Source organism: Equus przewalskii, chromosome 31 (genome assembly GCF_037783145.1).
Source record: "Equus przewalskii isolate Varuska chromosome 31, EquPr2, whole genome shotgun sequence".
In the NCBI taxonomy this organism is placed as follows: Eukaryota; Metazoa; Chordata; class Mammalia; order Perissodactyla; family Equidae; genus Equus; species Equus przewalskii.
Genome location: NC_091861.1, coordinates 30025998 through 30046066, shown reverse-complemented (window position 1 = coordinate 30046066; position 20069 = coordinate 30025998). Strand labels below are relative to the sequence as shown.

General features: G+C 51.7%; 1 protein-coding gene, 2 long non-coding RNA genes and 1 pseudogene across 6 annotated transcripts in view; 2 read left to right on the top strand and 2 right to left on the bottom strand.

Annotated features, from left to right (window-relative positions):
- The window catches only part of ADORA1 (adenosine A1 receptor), a 33171-nt gene extending 32658 nt beyond the window's left edge, over positions 1-513 (bottom strand). The window contains exon 1 of the mRNA XM_008526501.2: positions 118-513. The gene's annotated coding sequence lies outside the window, so the exon portion shown is untranslated. The remainder of the gene's footprint in view (positions 1-117) is intronic.
- Positions 485-10653, top strand: LOC139080634 (uncharacterized). Of its 4 annotated transcripts, XR_011535300.1 has the most exons (5): positions 485-1321; positions 1482-1620; positions 1731-1783; positions 2634-2914; positions 3953-4540. It is a non-coding gene; the product is annotated as an uncharacterized lncRNA (long non-coding RNA). The 4 variants fall into 4 exon arrangements; XR_011535299.1 differs by lacking the exons at positions 1731-1783; positions 2634-2914; positions 3953-4540 and adding exons at positions 5346-8633; positions 9602-10653; XR_011535302.1 differs by lacking the exons at positions 1731-1783; positions 2634-2914.
- Positions 6958-20069, bottom strand: part of LOC139080633 (uncharacterized) — a 36387-nt gene continuing 23275 nt past the window's right edge. The window contains exon 2 of the long non-coding RNA XR_011535298.1: positions 6958-7710. This is a non-coding gene — a long non-coding RNA (uncharacterized lncRNA). The remainder of the gene's footprint in view (positions 7711-20069) is intronic.
- LOC103555119 (annexin A2 pseudogene) lies at positions 15010-16070 on the top strand (annotated as a pseudogene).

Sequence of the window (20069 nt, the reverse complement as noted above, 5' to 3'; positions counted from 1 at the left end):
TCCGCTCGGCTCAACAGGGACCCTCGCGCGCCCCGACCCCAAGGGCATTCTCGCGGCCTCTGTCAACCCTCTCCCGATACCCGCCGGGAGCCCCGGGGCGCTGAGGCACAGACCTACCCAAGGTCACCCAAACTGGCAGAGCTCCCAGCGCCCGCACGGTGCTGTCCAAGCGCCCGCCCAGCTCGACGCCTCCAGCAACCGCTGGCTCCGGGATGCCCGGCGAGCCCGGGGCCAGCCTGTCAGGTCCGGGGGGATGTGGCGGGCGGGGACTGACTCGGCATCAGCGCCTCCTTCGCCCCCCGGCGCTGGAGCTGGTGACAATCGACTCCGCGCACCCGAGGGGCGGGGGCGGCGGCGGCACCGGGCCCCTCCCTCCTTGCCCTCCGTCTCCTCCCCACCCCTCCTCCAAACAAAGGAAGTGATTCTGGTTGAGAAAGGCTGGGAACCTGTGAGCCTTTTCTAGGGTCTGGTGTCGGAATCCGGCCTCTCTGTGCTCACTCCCTCCTTCTCTGTGCGGGGTGCCCCGGAGTCCCAGCCCCGCCTCGGGAGACCCCTCCACCTGCCTCAGCCTCTCGCCTGCCTGCGGGGCTCCAGGATGGCCCTTCTCTGCTTCCTCCTGGCACAGTCCCCACCCTCAGTCCTCAGACCCTGCTCTCCCATGAAACCAGCTCCTGCACGTTCTCAGGAGCTATACTTTGCAGCTCCATCCTGAGTCATTATGCTTATTTCTCCTCTATCTTCCAGAACTGCCTTTTAGTCTATTAGCAATTTCCATCTTGCAGATGAGGGCCAGAGGCTGGCAGATGGGACCTACTTCCCAAAATGGTCCCCACCAATGTCCCCCTCTCTCCTCCTTCTCTGTACTCCTCCCTCTTCATAGCACAGGAGCTAAGCCACAAGGTCTGCAGCCCAGTCCCCTCAGTGTAGACGAACAGCAGACTGGAAGGAAGGGGCTTCCACAAGGGGGCACAGCAAATCCTGACGGCCGGAGTAAGAAACCAGGCTCCTGACTCCCATCACAGTGCTCCCCTCCCTGTGCCCCATCCCAGTCCCTCTCTGGGCTGCCTCATGCTGCAGCTCAGATTAGGTGGCCTGCTGGTGTCGACTAAGAACCACCCAGGGGCAGACCCCTGCTCAGAACAGATGCGTTGCAGAGATCCCGATCTAAGAAACCCTTGCTCGTGGATATTGGGAAAGGGCCCCAGGAGAGCAAAGAGAGTCTGGCTGAGGACCCCAGTGCCACCTGGCCTGGCCCCAGCCCCTGAGGCTCTGCCCGCCTGTTGGACCTCGGGATGCCAGACAGGAGTTCTTCCCAAGGAGGGTGAGAACACAGCTTCTGCTGGGGGTCCGCACCGAATCTCCGTGGGGATCAGGGTCAGTGGGGCTGGAACCTGAGGAGCTGGAGGAGCGGGAGAGGGGGCTGAATCTTCCTGGGGAGGAGGAAACCCAGTGGGAAAGGTAACTTCCATTTCTGCCTTCAGGGGAGCAAGGAATCTGTGCCACAGACGGCAAATCGCAGCGCTGCCCTAGACCCTGGGGAGAAACTGGGACGTGTCGCCCTCCACTTCCCCTGCAGACGTCCTCAGCACTCCGGAGCCTCCTCCCCAGGCCCAGCAACAGGCAAGCCTTCTTGTCCATCCTGGGCTCTCAGCCCTTCCTTGGCTCAAGTCCTTGTGGGATCAAGGCTTTCTCTTGGTTTTCACTCAGCTTCCTAATTTTTGTTCATCTAGGTGTCAAAAAAACCTACAAAGACCCAGCAGGCCCAGATTGGGGCAGGGCGTAGGTGAGCAGGTCACCCTGTCTAAGCTTCAGCAGTGTCTTCAGCTCTGGAGGGCACCTGAGCGGGCCCCCGCCCCCCCCATACACTCCTCACCCCCAGTTCTTCCGTGTGGGTTGTTGACTTGTAGTGGATACATTTGCATAATCCCCGTAGGGAATTTGTTTGTTCCTCAGTTCTGGGCAGAATAAATCAAAGCTGTTGTCCCTTCTCTCCTCCTCCCCTCGCCCCCTCCGCTCTCTGTCCCTCCACCCTGCTGGTCCCAGGGCCAAGCCTCCAGGGACTACATTGACCTTTGAGAGCAGAGCTGGCCCAGGCAGGGTCCGTCCAGAGAGCCGCTCTGGGAAAAGCACCTGTCTCCGCAGAGTCTCTGAGCAGAGGGGAGGGGGGTCAGAGGTGAACACAGTGCTCCTGGGCAGCAGGACCACTTCGTGCAGGAAAAAGAGCGCTTGACTGACAGTCAGAAGAGCTGGAAGCTGGCTTCGGGCCCTCACTCACTGGCTGTGTGGCCCTGGGCAAGGCACTTTTCATCTCCTGGCCTCAGTTGCCTTAGACAGCTGACGTCTCCTGTCCTGTCCTGCTCTGACAGCACCCAGTCCATTCTGAGGCAGGAAAGATGGTCGAGACAGAGGCTGTGGGGGTGGCCTCTCCCCCTAGAAGAGTTCTAGGTCCTGGCTGCCCATATGCGGCAGATTCCAGGGCCAAGAGCAGGGTCAGTGCAGGGGGAGGTTAGAGGAGGGTCAGAGGTCTGTAATGGGGGGAGGATGGTATGGGAAGGAGTGGACAGAACAGGTGGGACCAAGGTATCTGGAATTACACTGAGCCAAAAACTCTCTGGCTTCCATCACATGTCCAGGACCTCCAGACACGCTGACCCTCCCCACACCAGGGTCCATCCATGCCCCGCAGACACAGGGCCCTCGACGTGAAGAGGTGAGCCTTGGTCTGCTCACGAAGGCCTTCGCAGGGTGGCAGAGCTTCCTGAGCTGACTTAGGAGTGTCTAGCCAGACGTTTTATCAGCAGGACAAGCAGCAGCACCAGGCGGGGCCAGTAGAAGGACGAGGAGTGCTCTGTGTAGCCAGTCATGCTGAAGTTGGCACCAAAAGACACAGGGACCAGGCGTGGATGCCTTCAAGGTCACCCAGGGAGAAGCTTCTGTTTGGCATGTGGCTCTGGGAGCAAGATTAGGTCTAAAGACCCCCAGGCCTGCCCCTGCCCCCATCCTTCCCCCTGAAGCCCCTGTCTAGATTTCTCAGGGCCCCTCACTCTTGCCCTCTCTCCACTGTGGGGAGGGGGTGTGTGGAGAAGTGGGGGCTGGTAGAGGCACTCCTGCAGGGCAGCCCTGCCCCTCCTCCTTCCTGGAATTCTCCCAACTGAATGAGACACGTGGAGTCGGGAAGAGGCCTGCCCCAGGAGAGCAGCCATCCCTGCAGACCCTCAGGACACCAGCAGGGAGGGGGCCGCCAAGGTTCAGCTCAGGCCCCAGGGCGGTCTGGGGCTGGATGAAGCTTTAGGATCGCTCTTTCCCCTGCCAGCAGGCAGGAGGTGATTTTGGTCCCTGCGTTGTTTCTCACCACTCTCTGGGCAGTATGTGGAGGGAGAGGAGAAGGCGGAGGGGGAGGGGGAAGTGGGAGAGGGGACAGAGGGGGAGGGGAGGAGGAGGAGGCGAGCAGAGCAAGGGCGGGCTGGTTGGAAGGAGAAGATTTCTGGACGGCAGGGAGGCCCCGGCCTTGCCCTCGTCCCCCAGGCCCCGTCTGCCCCTTTGAGGTTCCCTCTTCAGATCTGGAATCCAGGTCTCTCTCCCCTCCCCATCCCCTCTCCCAGGTCAGCAGCTGGGTCTGTGGGAAGGAGCTAGTCGAGGTCCCTCCGGATAGCACAGAACTGGTCCTAAATCCTGAAGCGAGGATGTCCCTTCCATTTCCTTCTTAACTTCATCGTTCCTTCCTTCATTTAGTCTATTCAAAAGACGTTTCCTGAACCCCTTTTTCACGTTAGACAATGAGCTGAGCACAGAAGACAGAGAAATGAAAAAGCCATCATTTCCCGCACCGTCTCTGGAAAGACCCCCCAGTCAGGGTGGGGAGCACAAGGCACAAACGACCCCAACATGCAGCCACCTGGGCGGCTCAGAGGTCTTTCCCACCCTACTGATGGGTACTTCCTCCTGTTCACAGATAAGAGCTGATGCCAGCGCCACGGGGGTCTGTTCTGGCGGTTTGGATGCTGTTCGCTGAAGACGCCTCAGGGCTCAGCCGAGAAGCCTCAGGACCTCAGGGGCTGGGAAGGAGGGTCAGGTCTTGACTCTCAGTCAGGACTCAGAAAACCACCCTGCTTTAGCCAGAGCCACTCTGCTTCAGCTCACTTCACTCCGGGGTTCCTGCTATGAGATTTTATTTGAACATAAGATTTTATTAGCTCTGTGGCTTTAAAAGTCTTGAAAGTCTGAGCTTCAACCCAACTTGTACAGATAAGGAAACTGAGACCCAGAGAGGCAATCAACTTGTTACCCCCGTGAGTTGGGGGCAGAGCCTGGTGCCAGGGGAGATGTCCGGGGTGAGCCCTGCCCTGCATCCGCCCGTCCCGGCCCTGGGGAGTCCCCTGAGCACCAGCCTTTGAGCTCAGGCCTCGGGGAAGTCGGGTGTCCTGGCTTCCACACCCTCCCCACCTTGCGGGGGGCAGGGGAGGCAGTCTGCTAACCCCCCAGAGAAATCGGCATGGGGGGACACGCTCTCCTACAGTAATAAAGGCCCCTTTTACAGGTGCGCAGTGGTTCAGTCTTTAGAGACATACGTCATGTCCCACACGGAATGCTCACACACACCCCGGAGGGAGCACAGCAGTGTCACTCGTCCTTAATCGTGGGCGAGGACACCAGGCTGGGAGACGTTGGAGGGAAGCCACTGGCAGACTGCCCAGGGTGTGCGGTGTTTGCCTAGGCATGTGAGGCTCATGGGGTGATTGGCATCGCTGGTCAGTTGCTCTGGAAGGGCTTCCTGGAGGAGGCTCCAGCCCCACCCACTCATTCCGTGTTAACTGGCGGCTGTGAATGGCAGCCTAAGAAGGTGTTCTGTTCTGAGGGCTCTCAGGGGCTCCCAGCTTGGGGCTGGAGGGCAGGGCTGGTGTGGAACCTGCTCAGAACCAGCTGGAGCTCCGTTGGGCGGGTGGGCAGCGTGTTCCAGCTGCCACAGACAAGGTCGCGGGGGCGCTGGGTGGGGAAGGCCTTGGAGCAGGGATGAGATGTCCTGGTTTGTGGAGAAGGGCTGCTGGCCTAGGCAGACAGAAAGGACAAACAGCCTGAGCAAGAGAGGCGTGTTCTGGGCAGGACCAGGGGCTGGTGCTGGGCAGCAGGGCAACAGCCAGGGCCCACACTGCTGGAGGCCCCCTCGGGAGGTGGGGGAGACTGTGGCGGGTGGTGCACCCGGTCAAAGGCAGAAGGCCTCAGCCCCTGCCCTGGCTCCACCTGTTAGCTCTGGATGAACCCCAGCAACTCACCGCATCTCTCTGAGCCTCGGTTCTCCCATCCATAAACGAGGAATAATCACATCACCTATTTTATCTGTTTGAAAGTGTTTTTCAGGTTGTAAATCACTAGACAGATGTGGTCCACCCTATGGGTGATGGGAAGCCTTCAAGTGTTTTTGAAGGATCTGAAAGATGCTCTTTTGGAAAGGTGCCCCGTGCAGAGTGGACTGGAGGAGGGGGAGGGCCAGGCAGGAAGACCCATCAGAGACAAGTCCTGGCCAAACAAGATTAAAAGCCAAACATAAGAGGAAGCAGTGGGAACAGAGAAGATGGACAATAGAGATGTCACATAGGACTCCCAGCTCCTTGGCCAGCCAAGCAGAGCAGCCGGGGAGAATGGAGAGGCAAAGAGGACGATTGAATTTCAAGCTCGGGCTCCTGGAGAAATGCTGGTGGTGGTGAGTGGGATTGAAGCAGGAGAGGCTGGCTGTGGGACAGCGAGGGTGAGAAGGCCTCTCCTGGGCAGGTAGGGTGGGATGTGCCTACCCAGGCGCAGGGTCCAGCAGGCTTGTGGCAATGGCCCAGGGGACAGTCAGAGCTCTGCCTGGGTCATGTCAATCTAGGCGGCAGTCAGAGCTCCAGGAGAGGTGAGATCACTCCAGGAGAGGATGCCAAAGAGAGCTGGAAAGAAGCAGGCTGTGCCCACAGCACCCGGGAAGAAGTGGGACGATTCGATGACAAGAAGTGGGCGGGGAGGTAGAAGCACCATCTCAGGGTTAACGCTGGAGCAGGTAGGAAAGGCCGGGCCGTGGGGGCAGACGAGGCTTTGAAAGAGCTTGGCAGGGAGGAGAATAAAAGATGGACTGTGAGAGGCAGGAGACGAGGATCAAAAAGTGGTGGTTGTAGACGGGAGACCTGCACACGCTCACAGCCCAAGGGAGGGAAGCCGTGGCAAGGAGGAGACATCCGAGGGAAGAGAAACTGGGAGCAGATCCCACTCGTCAAGGTGCTGAGTGGTTAGTGACAGCTGGCCGGTCACAGAGCTCTGGGCGCTCCCCAGCCCAGGAGTGCCAGCTCTCCACCACCTCCAGGCCCTCGGCCCCAGTCCCGACTCTCCTCCACGCCCGCCCCCACCCACGCTTGGCCAGCAGGGAGCCGCCACGCTGCTCATCAATTAAAGAATCAGGCTTCTCCTGGCACCAGCAGCTCTCCATGCGGCAGCCCATGGCCCGGCTCCCACGCCTGACTCTGGCCCACGTGGCGCCAGCCATGATTTCTTGGCTTCTCTGCCCTGACTGCGGCCAAGAGGTGCCTGCGGGCCATCCACCTGCCGCCCAAGTTGCTCTACCACACCTCCCAGCAAGGCCCCCCATCCTGGCCAGCACTTCACCCCCACCGCCCTGGACTCCTCGAACGCCACCTCCAGGGGTGCGGGGCAAGGATCCTCTGCCTCCCGTCCCCTCAGCAGGCAGAAGGGGAAACCGAGGCAGGGGGGATTATGTGGCTTTGGTTGGAGGTTGGCGGGCTGGCATCTGGACTCCCTAATGCCTCCTTTATTCTTTTCCACCCTACAGGCAGGGCCAACAACTCTCGAGAAAGAGAAGTATGCCCACTGCCTTCTCCATGTTCTGAGAGGGCAAGGAGGGCCGTGCGGACTGGGGGAAATGGGAAAGGAAGGACAGGGCAGAGTTGCCAGATTAAATTCAGGACACTCGGCTAAATTTTTAAACAGCTTCATTGAGATATAGTTTACATATCGTAAATTCACCCATTTAAAGCATACAATTCAATGATTTTTAGTATATTTGCAGAATTGTGCAACTATCACCATAATTTAATTTTAGAACACTTTCCTTCTCCCCCCAAAATCCTTGCCCCTGTTAGCAGTCATTTCCCTGCTCCTCCGCAGCCCTACCCCGGCCCCGCAATCACTAATCCATTTCCCATCTCTGTGGATATGGCTGTTCCGGGCATTTCATGTACGTGGAACCACACAATACCTGGTCCTTCGTTACCAGCTTCCTCTGCGTGGCAGGAGGTTTCCAAAGTTCGTCTATGTTGTACCATGTGTCAGCACTGCATCCCTTTCTGTAGCTGAATAATATTCCATCATGAGGACGCAGCACGCTTGTTTATCCATTCTTCGGTCAATGCACATTTCAGACTATTATGCATGATATGCTCTGTGAACATTCGTGGACAAGTTTTTGTGTGGACGCATGTTTTCGCTTGTCCTGGGCAGATGCAGACAGAGGATGTGGCCGTTTCTCACGTTTATCTCGTGGGTCGTCATGCTGCCTCGTGGGGAAACTGTGATGATCCCCTTTAACAGAGTAAAACGCCAAGGCTCAGAGAGAGGCCTGGAACTGCCAGAGCTGGAACTGAGATATGAACTCAGGTCTCTGACTCCCAGCCCAGGGTTCTTTGCACCACATCACAAGCAGCCCTTCTCAGACCGTCTGCAGTCCACCTAAGAGAACGAGACAAACGGAACTGGAGAAGCAGCACAAGCAATGTGAACAGTCACCTGTCACTCTGAACTCCTAATTAGGTGCTTTGTGGACTGTGGCCCCGGTGAGGCTAGGCCTGAAGCCAGAGGCTCCTTGGAAGGAGCGAGGCGGAAAGCTAACAGGTGGAGGGTCCACTCTCCTCCACGCGGACCCCCAGGAGCCTGTCAGAGAGCCCACCACACCCAGGTCTTCACAGTGACTGTCGATGGAAGCCCCGCCCAGAAGGGATGGAGGCAAGAGGCCACCAGCCACAACCCCATCACAGGAGGAACCGACCGGGGCCGCATTCCTGGGAAAAGAACGGAGAGGTGACTAGACAGCTCGGGCTTGGCGACAAGCTCGAGCCCCTTCTCTCAGCTCCAGCCTTAGCCCAGCCCCAATTCCCTGACCGTAAGCAGAACGCTCAGTGTGAGTGACATTAATCCGGTCACATCTGCCTCACCCCTCTGCCCTGAACCCAAGGCCCAGTCACGGGGAGCAGAGGGCTGCAAGAGGTCCCTCACCAGGTGCACTTTCCTGACGTCGGAGCGAGCGCCGGGCTGCAGCCGAGCCTCCCTGCCCCTCCCGGGGCCCACCCAAAGTCCCAAATTCCAGGCCAGAGGAAGAGACAGGAGCTTGCTAGAGGCGTCCACCGAAGCTAAGGCCGCCCGCTCTGTCTGGCTGGTCAGGTGGGTGGGACACGCAGAGGTTTCTGTTTCAACCACTGTCCTGGCCCCAGAGTTGGACGGACTTCATCCAGGGCTCACAACAGCTCCTGGCACATAGCAGAGCTCCAGAAACGTTTATGGAAGGCCGGGCGTTCAGAATAATACAGCACGACGACAAGAAGGTCCAGGTCCACACACTTCAGCATTAGCTCTCACCAACACCCCCAGCATTGCAGGTGAAGGAAGTGTAACTGTTTTCCCATTTCGCAGAGCAGGAAACTGAGGCCTAGGGAGGCCTGTGGGTCTGCTCAGTGGTGGAATCCAGGGCCGGAGGGAGCCACCCAGCTCAGGCCGTTGCCTGAGGCTCGAGGTCCCCCTGCTGGCCAGACGGAGGCCTGGGCGGGTGAGGATCTGGAAAGGGCCGGCTGCTCTGGAGCTCCCGCCCTCCTGGCCGCTCTGTGGTGGATATGGGGTTGGGAGAAGCATGTCTGCACTCAGCTTTAGGCCAACTGGCAGGTGCTCTGCACAGGGCTCCAGGCGGGATGCTCCACCTCGCAAGGGACCAGACCAGAGGGAGACCGACCCTGCCCTGCCCCACCCCTCCTTCTGAGGCTTGGCCGCACCCACCTGGAGAGTGAGAGACCAAGGGCGGCAGTGCCTACGGAGGCCACCCAGAGGGACGGATGGACTCTGGTCTCCTGGCGCCCAACCCACAGGGCTTTGTTCTGGTTTTTCCAGGCAAAGTCTCCTAAATCAGCCCAAAGGGATGGCAGTGCTCCTATTTAGAGAAATCCCCAGAAAAAAAGGATTTTCCCGCTTCCTTTACTCCCCCCACCTCATCTAGCGGGTCCATCCTGACAGAGAGAAAGGCTCACTCAGGCCCACCCCACTCTCGTTACTTCTGCCGATGGGGGCTGCTGGCTTCCAGCTGGGGATCGTGCTAATCCAGTCCTCCTCAGAGGTTAGGAGCTGGGTCTCTAGTGTCAGACAAATTTGTGTCAGATCTCACTCTGTCCCATCTCAGGGTCCGACTGTGGGCACTTTTCTCAACCAAGAAGCCTGTTTTCTCGCGTGTAAAATGGAAGTTGTAATGCTTTCGCGGCGGGCTGTGGGGGGACCCAGTGACGTCCCACAGATCAGCAGCCTCGGGCAGGTGGCAAGGGCTCAGGCGACGCTGCTACTAATTACTGTCATGGCTCCACAGCTCTCCCTCCATCGCTTCGCTCAAGAGGGACCGTGAGGGCACAGTCGGCCGGTGGCGTTCTGCACGGAAGAGCGTGGAGCGTCTTGCCATGTGCTGAGCCGTCCCCAACCTGGTCACCCTCGTCCGCACGGGGAGGGGCGGCAGCTGCTTCTCTCCCTGCCCGGGCCCTGACCCAGCCAAGCACTGGCACAGCTGCCGGGATGGCCCAAATGCCTCTGCAGGGCTAGGTGGAGGACAGCTGGGGGTGGGGAGGAGGGCGAAGGGGCAGACAAGGAGCTCTCTTCCCTCACGTCGTGTCCACTTACCCTCCAGCTTCCTAAGCCGTTGGGGTCAGCTCGGGACCTCTGACCTCACTCCCGCCCCAGCCTGGGGCGGGGGCAGGTGGAGTTCCCCCTCATTCCTCCCGTGTCCTCTGCCCTCCCGTTCCTCCCCCCACGCCCGCCCGTGGCTGAACCCACGCTCCCGCCCCACCCCGTGCCCTGCTCCCTCCCCTGCCCATGTGCTGCCCAGCTGTCGCTGGTCCTGAGCTGGGCACTGCGCCGGCCTGCACCACGCATGAATCGCCAGCATTCACACTCTGGCCCCGGAGCCTCCACCTGTCCCCGCGGTCTGAGCAGCGGAGCTGTGTGGCCCCATCTGTCGTCCTCCATCCAGGACTCAGTGCAAGAGACTCAGCTTCAAAACCCCAGCGTCCACCTGCCAGCGCCGGGCGGGGAAGATGGGCTGAGGGGCAGGGCTGAGTTGGGGCCCCTCATCTCCTGGAGCAGCTGGCCTTGTCCTCCGCATCCCAGGCCCCCAGCACTGTCGGAAACAACATGCATTCCAGCGTGAAAAGGCAAAAAGCCCACCCCTCCTGAAAGGACATTTGCATATTTACCAGCATTCTCTGATCACGTTTCAGTTACTCACAGCCAGCACCAAACAGGGTGGGGGTGGGGTCAGTGTACAATGTAAACAGAAAGACACAACAGCGGCCGCATTTTTTGAATTAGTTTTTGTTACACAAGCAGTATGTGAATACACCTTCCTTGATTAAAAAAAAATGAAGCCATTGCAAGCTCAGGATTTTAAGGGACTCCATCTAGTGGGTAGGGGGAGATGGGGCTGTAGATGTGTGAGCCAACAATGACAACCAGTCGACAAATGCTCAGAGAGCTCTAATCCTCTGAACAGGGGAGGCTGTAGGGCCCCAGGAGGCTTCACGAGGAAGCACATTTGCGCTGGGTTTCAAAGGGTGGGCAGGAGGTAGTCAGGCAGAGCAAAGTGGGTAGCATTCTAGGAAGACATGCAAAGACACTGGGGCCTGAACACACATGCACGTGGCATACACCACTAGATAGTGGTTAGCCATAGGGCTCAGCAGAAACAGAGGCAAGAGATGAAGGCTTGAATTCATCCCAAGGGCAGTGAGAAGCAACCCTTTAGAGAGCTGATGCTTGGGGCAATGAGGAAAGCAGGTGGGATGGGGCGAATGGAGAAAAGGAACATCAGGTAGGTGGTTCCTGTGAGAGTTCTGGTAGGAAGAGTAAGACTCTACGCTGGGCACCTAAGGGGGAGTGGAGATAGAAGGATTAACTCAAGAAATTCTTACATAGAAAGGATAGGACTTCATTCATTCATTCATTCATTCATTCTGCTAACATCTTTTGAGGGCCTGCAGTGGCACCAGGTATTCAGAGATCAAAGACGGTCCCAGTGCTAAGAGGGGAAGATGGACAGGAAGACAGGTGGTGACAGATCAACTACAGTCAAAGCGCTATGAGAGAGAGAAGCCAGTGAGGGAGAGGCCGTGAGTGACCAGGAAGGGATGGGGTGGGGAGTGGGGCAGGAGGTCGAGGATGACTTCTAGGCTTCTGCCTCAGATGAGGAGCAATGAGCGGAGAGTGGAGCCCCCAGTGGAGGCGCGGACACAAGGCAGGGGCGTGGCCGGAGGCAGAGGCTCGTCTGGGTCTGGCTCCTGGCTTTCCCTGTGCTCCTGCCTATCCAGAAAAGCCATGTGCGGCTGAGGCTGCCTGTCACCTTCCCGGCTGAATGAGTTTCACAGAAAGCACCTAAAATAATTCCTGCGCCACAAATGTTAAGTTAAACAAAGAAAACAAGTAAAAAGTACGGAAACTTAAAGCAAGATGCATACTCATCAGGGTACCTTTCTGCATGAGCCCAGGGAGGGACCGTGGCCCCCTGGCCCTGACAGTCCACCAGGGACGTCTGACAAAGCCAGCCCTCAGCCTTCCAGGAAGACGCTGTCAAAAGAGAGTGTGGTACGAATGTGCAGAACCTGAGCTCCCCACAGGAGACCCGGATGCACAGAGGAACAGAGAGGGCGAGCGGGCTCGGCAGTTCTCTCCGCAGGAGGAGTCGGTGTGGCATCACCTGTTGCACGAGTGTGTACCGTGCACTTTGCACATCACACTCCTACATGATCCCGGGAGAAAGTCCCCAACCTATGAATTCTCTTTGTTCTTGTGCTGTAACTATTGTCGGTTTCCTGAAAGTTTGGAGGAAGATGGAGCGGAGGATGGAGGCGTTGATGCTGTTGGTGGTGAAGTTGTGGAAACTTGGAAAGATTCACGGACCTGCTTCACCACCACGGGAAATGAAAGGCTTTGAGGGAACCACCTCATCGGACCTCGGGAGGCTCATGTCTTGCTGATGTGACAAGAGTCGCAAACACGCTGATCTCGAGAGGGAAGCGTGGTGGCCCCCTCAGTGGAGGAGGTGCTCATGCCGAGCGTAAGCTAGACGCATGGACCAAGTGACTGACCAGGGGAACCTGCCTTCACTTATAGCTTGACTGCTCTGAGCACAACGAAATCGCCAACTGTAAAGAAATGCAGTCCTGTTTGATGGACCTGACGTCATATTTGAGAAGAAATTCTCAGATTTTGTTAAGTTTGGATCTTGCTGTAAGTTGTGTATTTTTTACATTTCTGAAGTTCCCATCCATTGAGTGCTTATGTGCTCCAGGCAGTGCTGTCTTATGTGTGATCCATTCATGCCTCACGACAAACCTGTGGTATAGTTTCTAGCATTACTCTCATCTCACAAATTAGAAATGTTGAGGGACTGGCCCTGTGGCCAAGTGGTTAAGTTCGCGTGTTCCACTTCGGTGGCCCAGGGTTCGTTGGTTCGGATCCTGGGCGCAGACGTAGCATCGCTCATGAAGCTATGCTGAGGTGGCCTCCCACACAGAATATCTAGAATGACCTACAACTAGGATATATGACTATGTACTGGGGCTTTGGGGATAAGCCAAATCACAGCCTTTCTTCAAAAAAAAAAAAAAAAGAAAAGAAAAAAAGAGAGAAAAGAAATGACGAGGTGAAGAAGAAAGACTGAGTGGGGAGCCATCCTGCCACCTCAGCAGTCTGGCCTCAGCAGCTCCTCCACGTTGTGTAAACGCAGGATGTATCCAACTCTCCGAGCATCAGCCCCCTCGGTGGGGCTTCATCTCCTGGGAACGTGTGACGGGAAAGTGAATTATGTTCACCAAGAAGACTTCATTTTCCCAGGATTCTAGAAAGCACTGGACAAATCCCAGAACCTGAAGTGTCTGTGGTGAGGCCTAACCCCGGGCAACGTTTGGGTCCGTTTTCTTCTTCTTGTGAAACAGCTGGGCCAGCAGGAGAGGCCTCACGGCTGAATCCCCACAGCTCCCTTCATTCACGCTGTCCTGTCATTGCAGCTCCATCCGTATCCTCAAAACTGACGCATCTAACAGAGGCCTATACCAGGGCACTTTTGAATAAGTGATATTAATTCAGCTGATTTTGTACTGCTTTTGTGTTTCTGTAAAAAATCCATAAATTTGTTCAGCTCCCTTCCCTCTTGCTATTAATTTTTAAAAGTTATGGACTTCAGTTTCTAATGCATCACAGAGTAGTTTACTGATTGATCCTCTCACTCAAGACAACCAAAAATACTGGACAAAATTTTAAATGCATCAATAGACTGGTGAAGATTAAAGGTACACTCAGAAGCTTAAAATCATGAGAGGGCAGGAGCCCGGGGGACCAGCCTCGCTCTGACGTCAGCATTTACAATGAGCTGCAGTTTTCACAAACCGTGCGAGACACAGAGGGTGCATCAACGGGAGGAGTCTAGTAGAAGAGTTACTCTCAGCGTTATCCATAACCTAGAACCCGAAGGCCGCAATTCATGACAAGGGTGAATTCGAAATAAATCTGAGCCCAACTTTCCTACCTCGAACCTGGCGCTGAACAGAAGGGAGGAAAACATCTCTCTTGAAGCAACAACTACCAGCTGGCCTGGCGCAGGTTTGCCACCCAAATTCACACCATCTCAATCGTTCAAACAATCTAAAGCCAAGACTGTGCATTTTTGTGATCCTGAGCCAGCAGTGCCATCCAATGCCTGGCAGTGGCAAATGAAAAACCATCCCGGAGGAAAGCACCTTCCCCTGGGCCTCGGGGAATCCCACAGATACAGCTCTAAGAAACGTGAGCTCAGGGTGAAAAAAAATCATAAACCACAAGGAAACAGGACACCATGAGTGAGGTCCCACAGGGAAACAGTAGAGAGTGTAGGAGTTCACAGCCCAGGCACGTTTTTGGTTGTCACAACTGGGGGGGGGGGGGGGGATGTGTGTGCTCCTGGCATCTGGTGGGTAGAGACCAGAGATGCTGCTGAACATCCTACACGGCACAGGACTGTCCCAGAGTGCATTGCTATTTGAGGGTCCATATCAACAATAGGGTTTATGACCTCGATGTTGGGTCAGGGCACCCCAGCCCCCACAACAAAGATTTATCTGGCCGAAGATGTCAATCGTGCCAAGGTTGAGAAACCTTGCGATGGCCGAATTATATTTGCAAAGCTTCTATTTTGGTATTATTAGGAAAAATATGTATAATAAGTATAAATGTAAACATAAAGGAATAAAACATATTGGTATTTGTTTCATAATTAATTGTTAAGCTGTACATTTATATTTTTGCCCTTTTCTGAATTGAGTTACATTTTCCCAATTTAAAAAATGTTTTTGAAATGAAGTGGACAGGTTTAACAGCTGATGAGACAAAGCTGCAGAGAGAATTACTGTGCTGGAAGGCAGATCTGAAGAAATTACCCAGAATGCAGTTCTGAGAGACAAAGAGATGGAAAGCATGAAAGAAAGATTGAATAGGAATTCCAGAAGACATGACAGAAAGAAGGGGCAATATTTGAAGAGTTAAATGCTGGAACTTTCTCAGAACTGAAGACTAGATAACAGATAACAGTCCACTAAATTGGGAAGCCCAGTTAATCACAAGCAGTATGAATAAAAAGTAGCCCACACCTAGAACACATCATGGGGAAACTTTCAGAATGTTTACAATTAAAAAAAGATAAAGCTCCACATCTGGGGACACTCGCAGCTCTCTGTGCTTGGCCCAGCTCCTTTCAAAATGTCTGCTGCTCATGAAATTCTGTGCAAGCTCAACTCAGAGGGGATCTCTCTACACTCCCAAGTGCACACACGTCAGTCAACATGCACACCAAGTTGATGCTGAGCAGGATGCTCTGAACACTGAAACCGTCATCAAGACCAAAGGTGTGGGTGAGGTCACCATTGTCAACATTTTGACCCACTGCAGCAACAAACAGAGGCAGAACGCTGCCTTCACCCAGCAGAGAAGGACCAGGAGAGGACTTGCATCAGTGCTGAGGTCAGACTTGGCCGCCTGGAGATGGTGATCGGGGGCCTACTGAAAATACCCACTCGGTGTGACGCTTCCAAGCTGAAAGCCTCCATGAAGGGGCTGGAGACTGATGAGGACCCCTCACTGAGATCCTGCTCAAGGACCAACCAGGAGCTTCAGGCAACTAACAGAGCCCACAATGAAAGGTACAAGACTGATCTGAGAAGGACATTGTTTCTGATACGTCTGGTGACTCCCACAAGCTGATGGCTGCCCTCACACAGCGCAGAAGAGCAGAGGAAGGCTCTGTCATTGATTAAGAACTGAGTGACCAAGATGCTCAGGATCGCCACGATGCTGGAGAGAAAGGAAAGGAACTGATGTTCCCAAATGGACCAGCATCATGACCGGGCAGAGTGTCTGTCATCTCCAGAAAGTACTTGAAAGATACAAGAGCCACAGCCCTATGACGTGTTAGGCAGCATCCAGAAGGAGGTCAAAGGACACCCGGAGAATGCTTCCCTGGACCTGGTCCAGTGTATTCAGAATAAGCCCCCGTATTTTGCCAACTGACTATACGACTCCACGAAGGGCAAGTGGTCACGTGATAAGGTCCTGATCAGAATCACGGCCTCCCACAGTGAAGTGGACATGTTGAAAATTAGGTCTGAATTCATGAGAAAGTACAGCAAGTCTGTGTCCTACCACATCCAGCAAGACACCACAGGTGACCGCCAGAAGGTGCTGCTGTGTGGTTGGGATGACTGAACCCGGGACAGCGGGAGCTCCAGAACTGGTGCTCCCAGGCTTCCAGCTAACAGTGGCAGAAAATCAGCTTGTGACTAACAGCCGGCTATGCCCATCCGTGTGAGGATGACCTTAGCATCCCCACCCCCAACCTGGTTTTAGTTGCCTGAGCCCTACTTGCCTCCCCCATCCGGTCTCTCCTCTTAGCCAAAGAAATGAACATTACAAGGAGGTGGAAGTGAAATCTATGCTGTGAAACGCTTTGCAAATTCTCGTGTACTGTGTTGTAAACAGAAGAATAAACTGAATTTTTATTTTAAAAAATAATAAAAATGTAAAAGAAAGAAAAGATATTAAAAGCAGTCAGAGAGAAAAGATATATAACCTACAAGTAAAAGACAATTAGATTGACAGCTTTTTTATCAATAGTGAAAGCCAGAGGACAGTAGAATAATATCTTTAATGTGCTAAAGAAAAAATAACTGTATTCCTAGAATTGTCATACTTAGTGAAAATATTCATGAAAGAAAGAGATATAAAAACATTAAATAACTCACAGTTTAAAGAGCACATGGTAATGGAAATTTAAAATACTTACAAAAGCTTAAAAACAGTAACACTACATGTCAAACTTGTGAAATACAATTAAAGTGGTACATTAGAGGGAAACCATAGTCTTTTTTATTGCAGTAACATTAGTTTATAACATTATATAAGTTTCGGGTGTATATCATATTTCGACTCCTGTGTAGAGTACATCATGTTCAACACACGAAGACTAACTGCAATCCACCGCCACACCCACGTGCCTGATCACCCCTTCCACCCTCCTCCCTCCCCTCTTCCCCTCTGGTAACCACCAATCCAATCTCTGTCTCTACATGGTCGTTTGTCGTCGTTTTTGTGTTCTACTTATGAGTGAGATCATAGGGTATTTGACTTTCTCCCTCTGACTTATTTCACTCAGCACAATACCCTGAAGGTCCATCCATGTTGTCACAAATGGCCAGATTTCATCGTTTCTTATGACTGAGTAGTATTCTGTTGTGTATATATACCACATCTTCTTTATCCATTCGTCTCTTGATGGGCAACTAGGCTGCTTCCAAGTCTTGGCTATTGTGAATAATGCTGCAGTGAACATAGAGGTGCATGTATCTTTATGCATTTGTGTTTTCAAGTCCTTTGGATAAATACCCAGCAGTGGAACAGCTGGATCATATGGTAGTTCTATTCTTAATTTTTTGAGGAGTCTCCATACTGTTTTCCATAGTGGTTGCACCAGGTTGCACTCCCACCAGTAGTGTATGAGGATTTCTTTCTCTCCACATCCTCTCCAACACTTGTGGCTTCCTGTCTTGTTAATTATAGCCATTCTGACGGGTGTGAGGTGATATCTCATTGTAGTTTTGATTTGCATTTTCCTGATAGTTAATGATGTTGAACATGTTTTCACGGTGACTGTGGGCCATCTGTGTGTCTTCTTTAGAGAAATGTCTGTTCAGATCTTTTACCTATTTTTCAGTTGGGTTGTTAGTCTTTTTGTTATTGAGATGTATGAGTTCTTTACATATTTTGGATATTAACCCTTTATCAGATACATGGTCTGCAAATATCTTCTCCCAATTGTTAGGTTGTCTTTTCATTTTGTTGATGGTTTCCTTTGCTGTGCAGAAGCTTTTTAGTTTGATGTAGTCCCATTGTTTATTTTTTCTATTGTTTCCCTTGCCAGGTCAGACATGGTACTTGAAAATATGCTACTACGACCGATGTCAAAAAGCATACTGCCTATGTTTTCTTCTAGAAGTTTCATGGTTTCAGGTCTTACATTCAAGTCTTTAATCCATTTTGAGTTAATTTTTGTGTATGGTGTAAGATAATCTACTTTCTTTCTTTTGCATGTGGCTGTCCAGTTTTCTCAATACCTTTTACTGAAGAGACTTTCCTTTCTCCGTTGTACGTTCTTGGTTCTTTTGTCGAAAATAAGCTGTCAATAGATGAGTGGATTTATTTCTGGGCTATCAATTCTGTTCCATTGATCTCTGTGTTTGTTTTCTGTGCCAGGACCACACTGTTGTGATTACTATAGCTTCATAGTATATTTTGAAATCAGGGAGTGTGATACCTCCAGCTTTGTTCTTTTTTCTCAGGGTTCCTTTGGCTATTTGATGTCTTTTGTTGTTCCATACAAATTTTAGGATCCTTTGTTCTAGTTCTGTGAAAAATGTTGTTGGAACTTTGATAGGGATTGCTTGAATCTGTAGATTGCTTTAGGAAGTATGGACATTTTAAGTATGTTAATTCTTCCAATCCAAGAGCACGAAATATCCTTCCATTTCTTTGCGTTTTCTTCAATTTCTTTCAACAATGTTTTATAGTTTTCAGTGTACAGCTCTTTCACCTCTTTGGTTAAGTGTATTCCTAGGTATTTTATTCTTTTTGTTGCAATTGTGACTGGGATTGTATTCTTAATTTTTCTTTCTGCTACTTTGTTATTAGTGTAAAGAAATGCAACTGATTGTTGCATGTTGATTTTGTATCCTGCAACTTGACTGTATTCATTTATTATTTCTAAAACTTTTTTGGTAGATTCCTCAGGGTTTTCTATATATAAAATCATGTCATCTGCAAATAGTGACAGTTTCACATCTTCTTTTCCAATATGGATCCCTTTTATTTCTTTTTCTTGCCTGATTGCTCTGACTAGGACTTCCAATACTATGTTAAATAAGAGTGGTGAAAGTGGGCATTCTTGTCTGGTTCCTGTTCTTAGAGGGATAGCTGTCAGTTTTTCTCCATTGAGAATGATATTAGCTGTGGGCTCGTCATACATGGCCTTTATTATAAGTTCAGGTGCTTTCCTTCTATATCCATTTTATTCAATTTTTATCATAAATTAATGCTGTCTCTTGTCGAATGCTTTCTCTGCATCTATTGAGATGATCACGTAATTTTTATTTTCATTTTGTTAATGTGGTGTATCACTTTGATTGATTTGCAGATGTTGAACCATCCCTGCATCCATGGAATAAATCCCACTTGATCATGGTGTATGGTCTTTTTAATGTATTGTTGTATTCAACTTTCTAGTATTTTGTTGAGGATTTTTGCATCAGTGTTCATCAGTGATAGTGACCTGTAATTTTCTTTTTTTGTGTTGTCCTTGTCTGGTTTTGGTATCAGGATAATGTTGGCTTCGTAGAATGAGATAGGAAGTTTCCCTCCTCTTCAATTTTTTGGAATAGTTTGAGAAGGATAGCTATTAAGTCTTTGAATGTTTGGTAGAATTCACCAGGGAAGCCGTCGGGTCCTGGACTTTTATTTTTTGGGCAGCTTTTGATTGCTGTTTTGATCTCCTCGCCAGTGATCAGTCTATTCAAATTCTTTATTTCTTCCTGATTCAGTTTTGGAAGGTTGTATGATTCTAAAAATTTATCCATTTCTTCTAGATTATCCAATTTGTTCGCATATAGCTTTTCATAGTATTCTCTTATAATCTTTTGTATTTCTGAGGTGTCTGTTGTAATTTCTCCTCTTTCATTTCTGATTTATTTATTTGAGCCTTCTCTCATTTTTTTCTTAGCGTGCCTAGGTTTGCCCATTTTGTTTATCTTTTCAAAGAACCAGCTCTTGGTTTCATTGATTTTTTCTATTTTTTTTTTCAGCCTCTATTTCATTTCTTTCTGCTGGGATTTTTATTATTTTCTTCCTTCTACTGATTTGGGGTTTTGTTTGTTCTTCTTTTTCCAGTTTCTTTAGGTGCACTGTTCGGCTGTTTACTTGAGGTTTTTCTTGTTTGTCGAGGTAGGCCTGTATTGCTATAAACTTCCCTATCAGAACTGCTTTTGCTGTATCCCACAGATTTTGGCTTGTCATATTTTCATTTTCATTTGTCTTGTGGTATTTGTGGCTTCTCCTTTGATTTCTTCATGGATCCAATCATTGTTCAGTTGCATTTTGTTTAATCTCCACGTATTTGTGGCTTTTCTGATTTCCTTCCTGCAGTTGATTTCTAGTTTCATACTGTTGCAGTCAGAAAAGATGCTTGGTATTATTTCAGTCTTCTTAAACTTATTGAG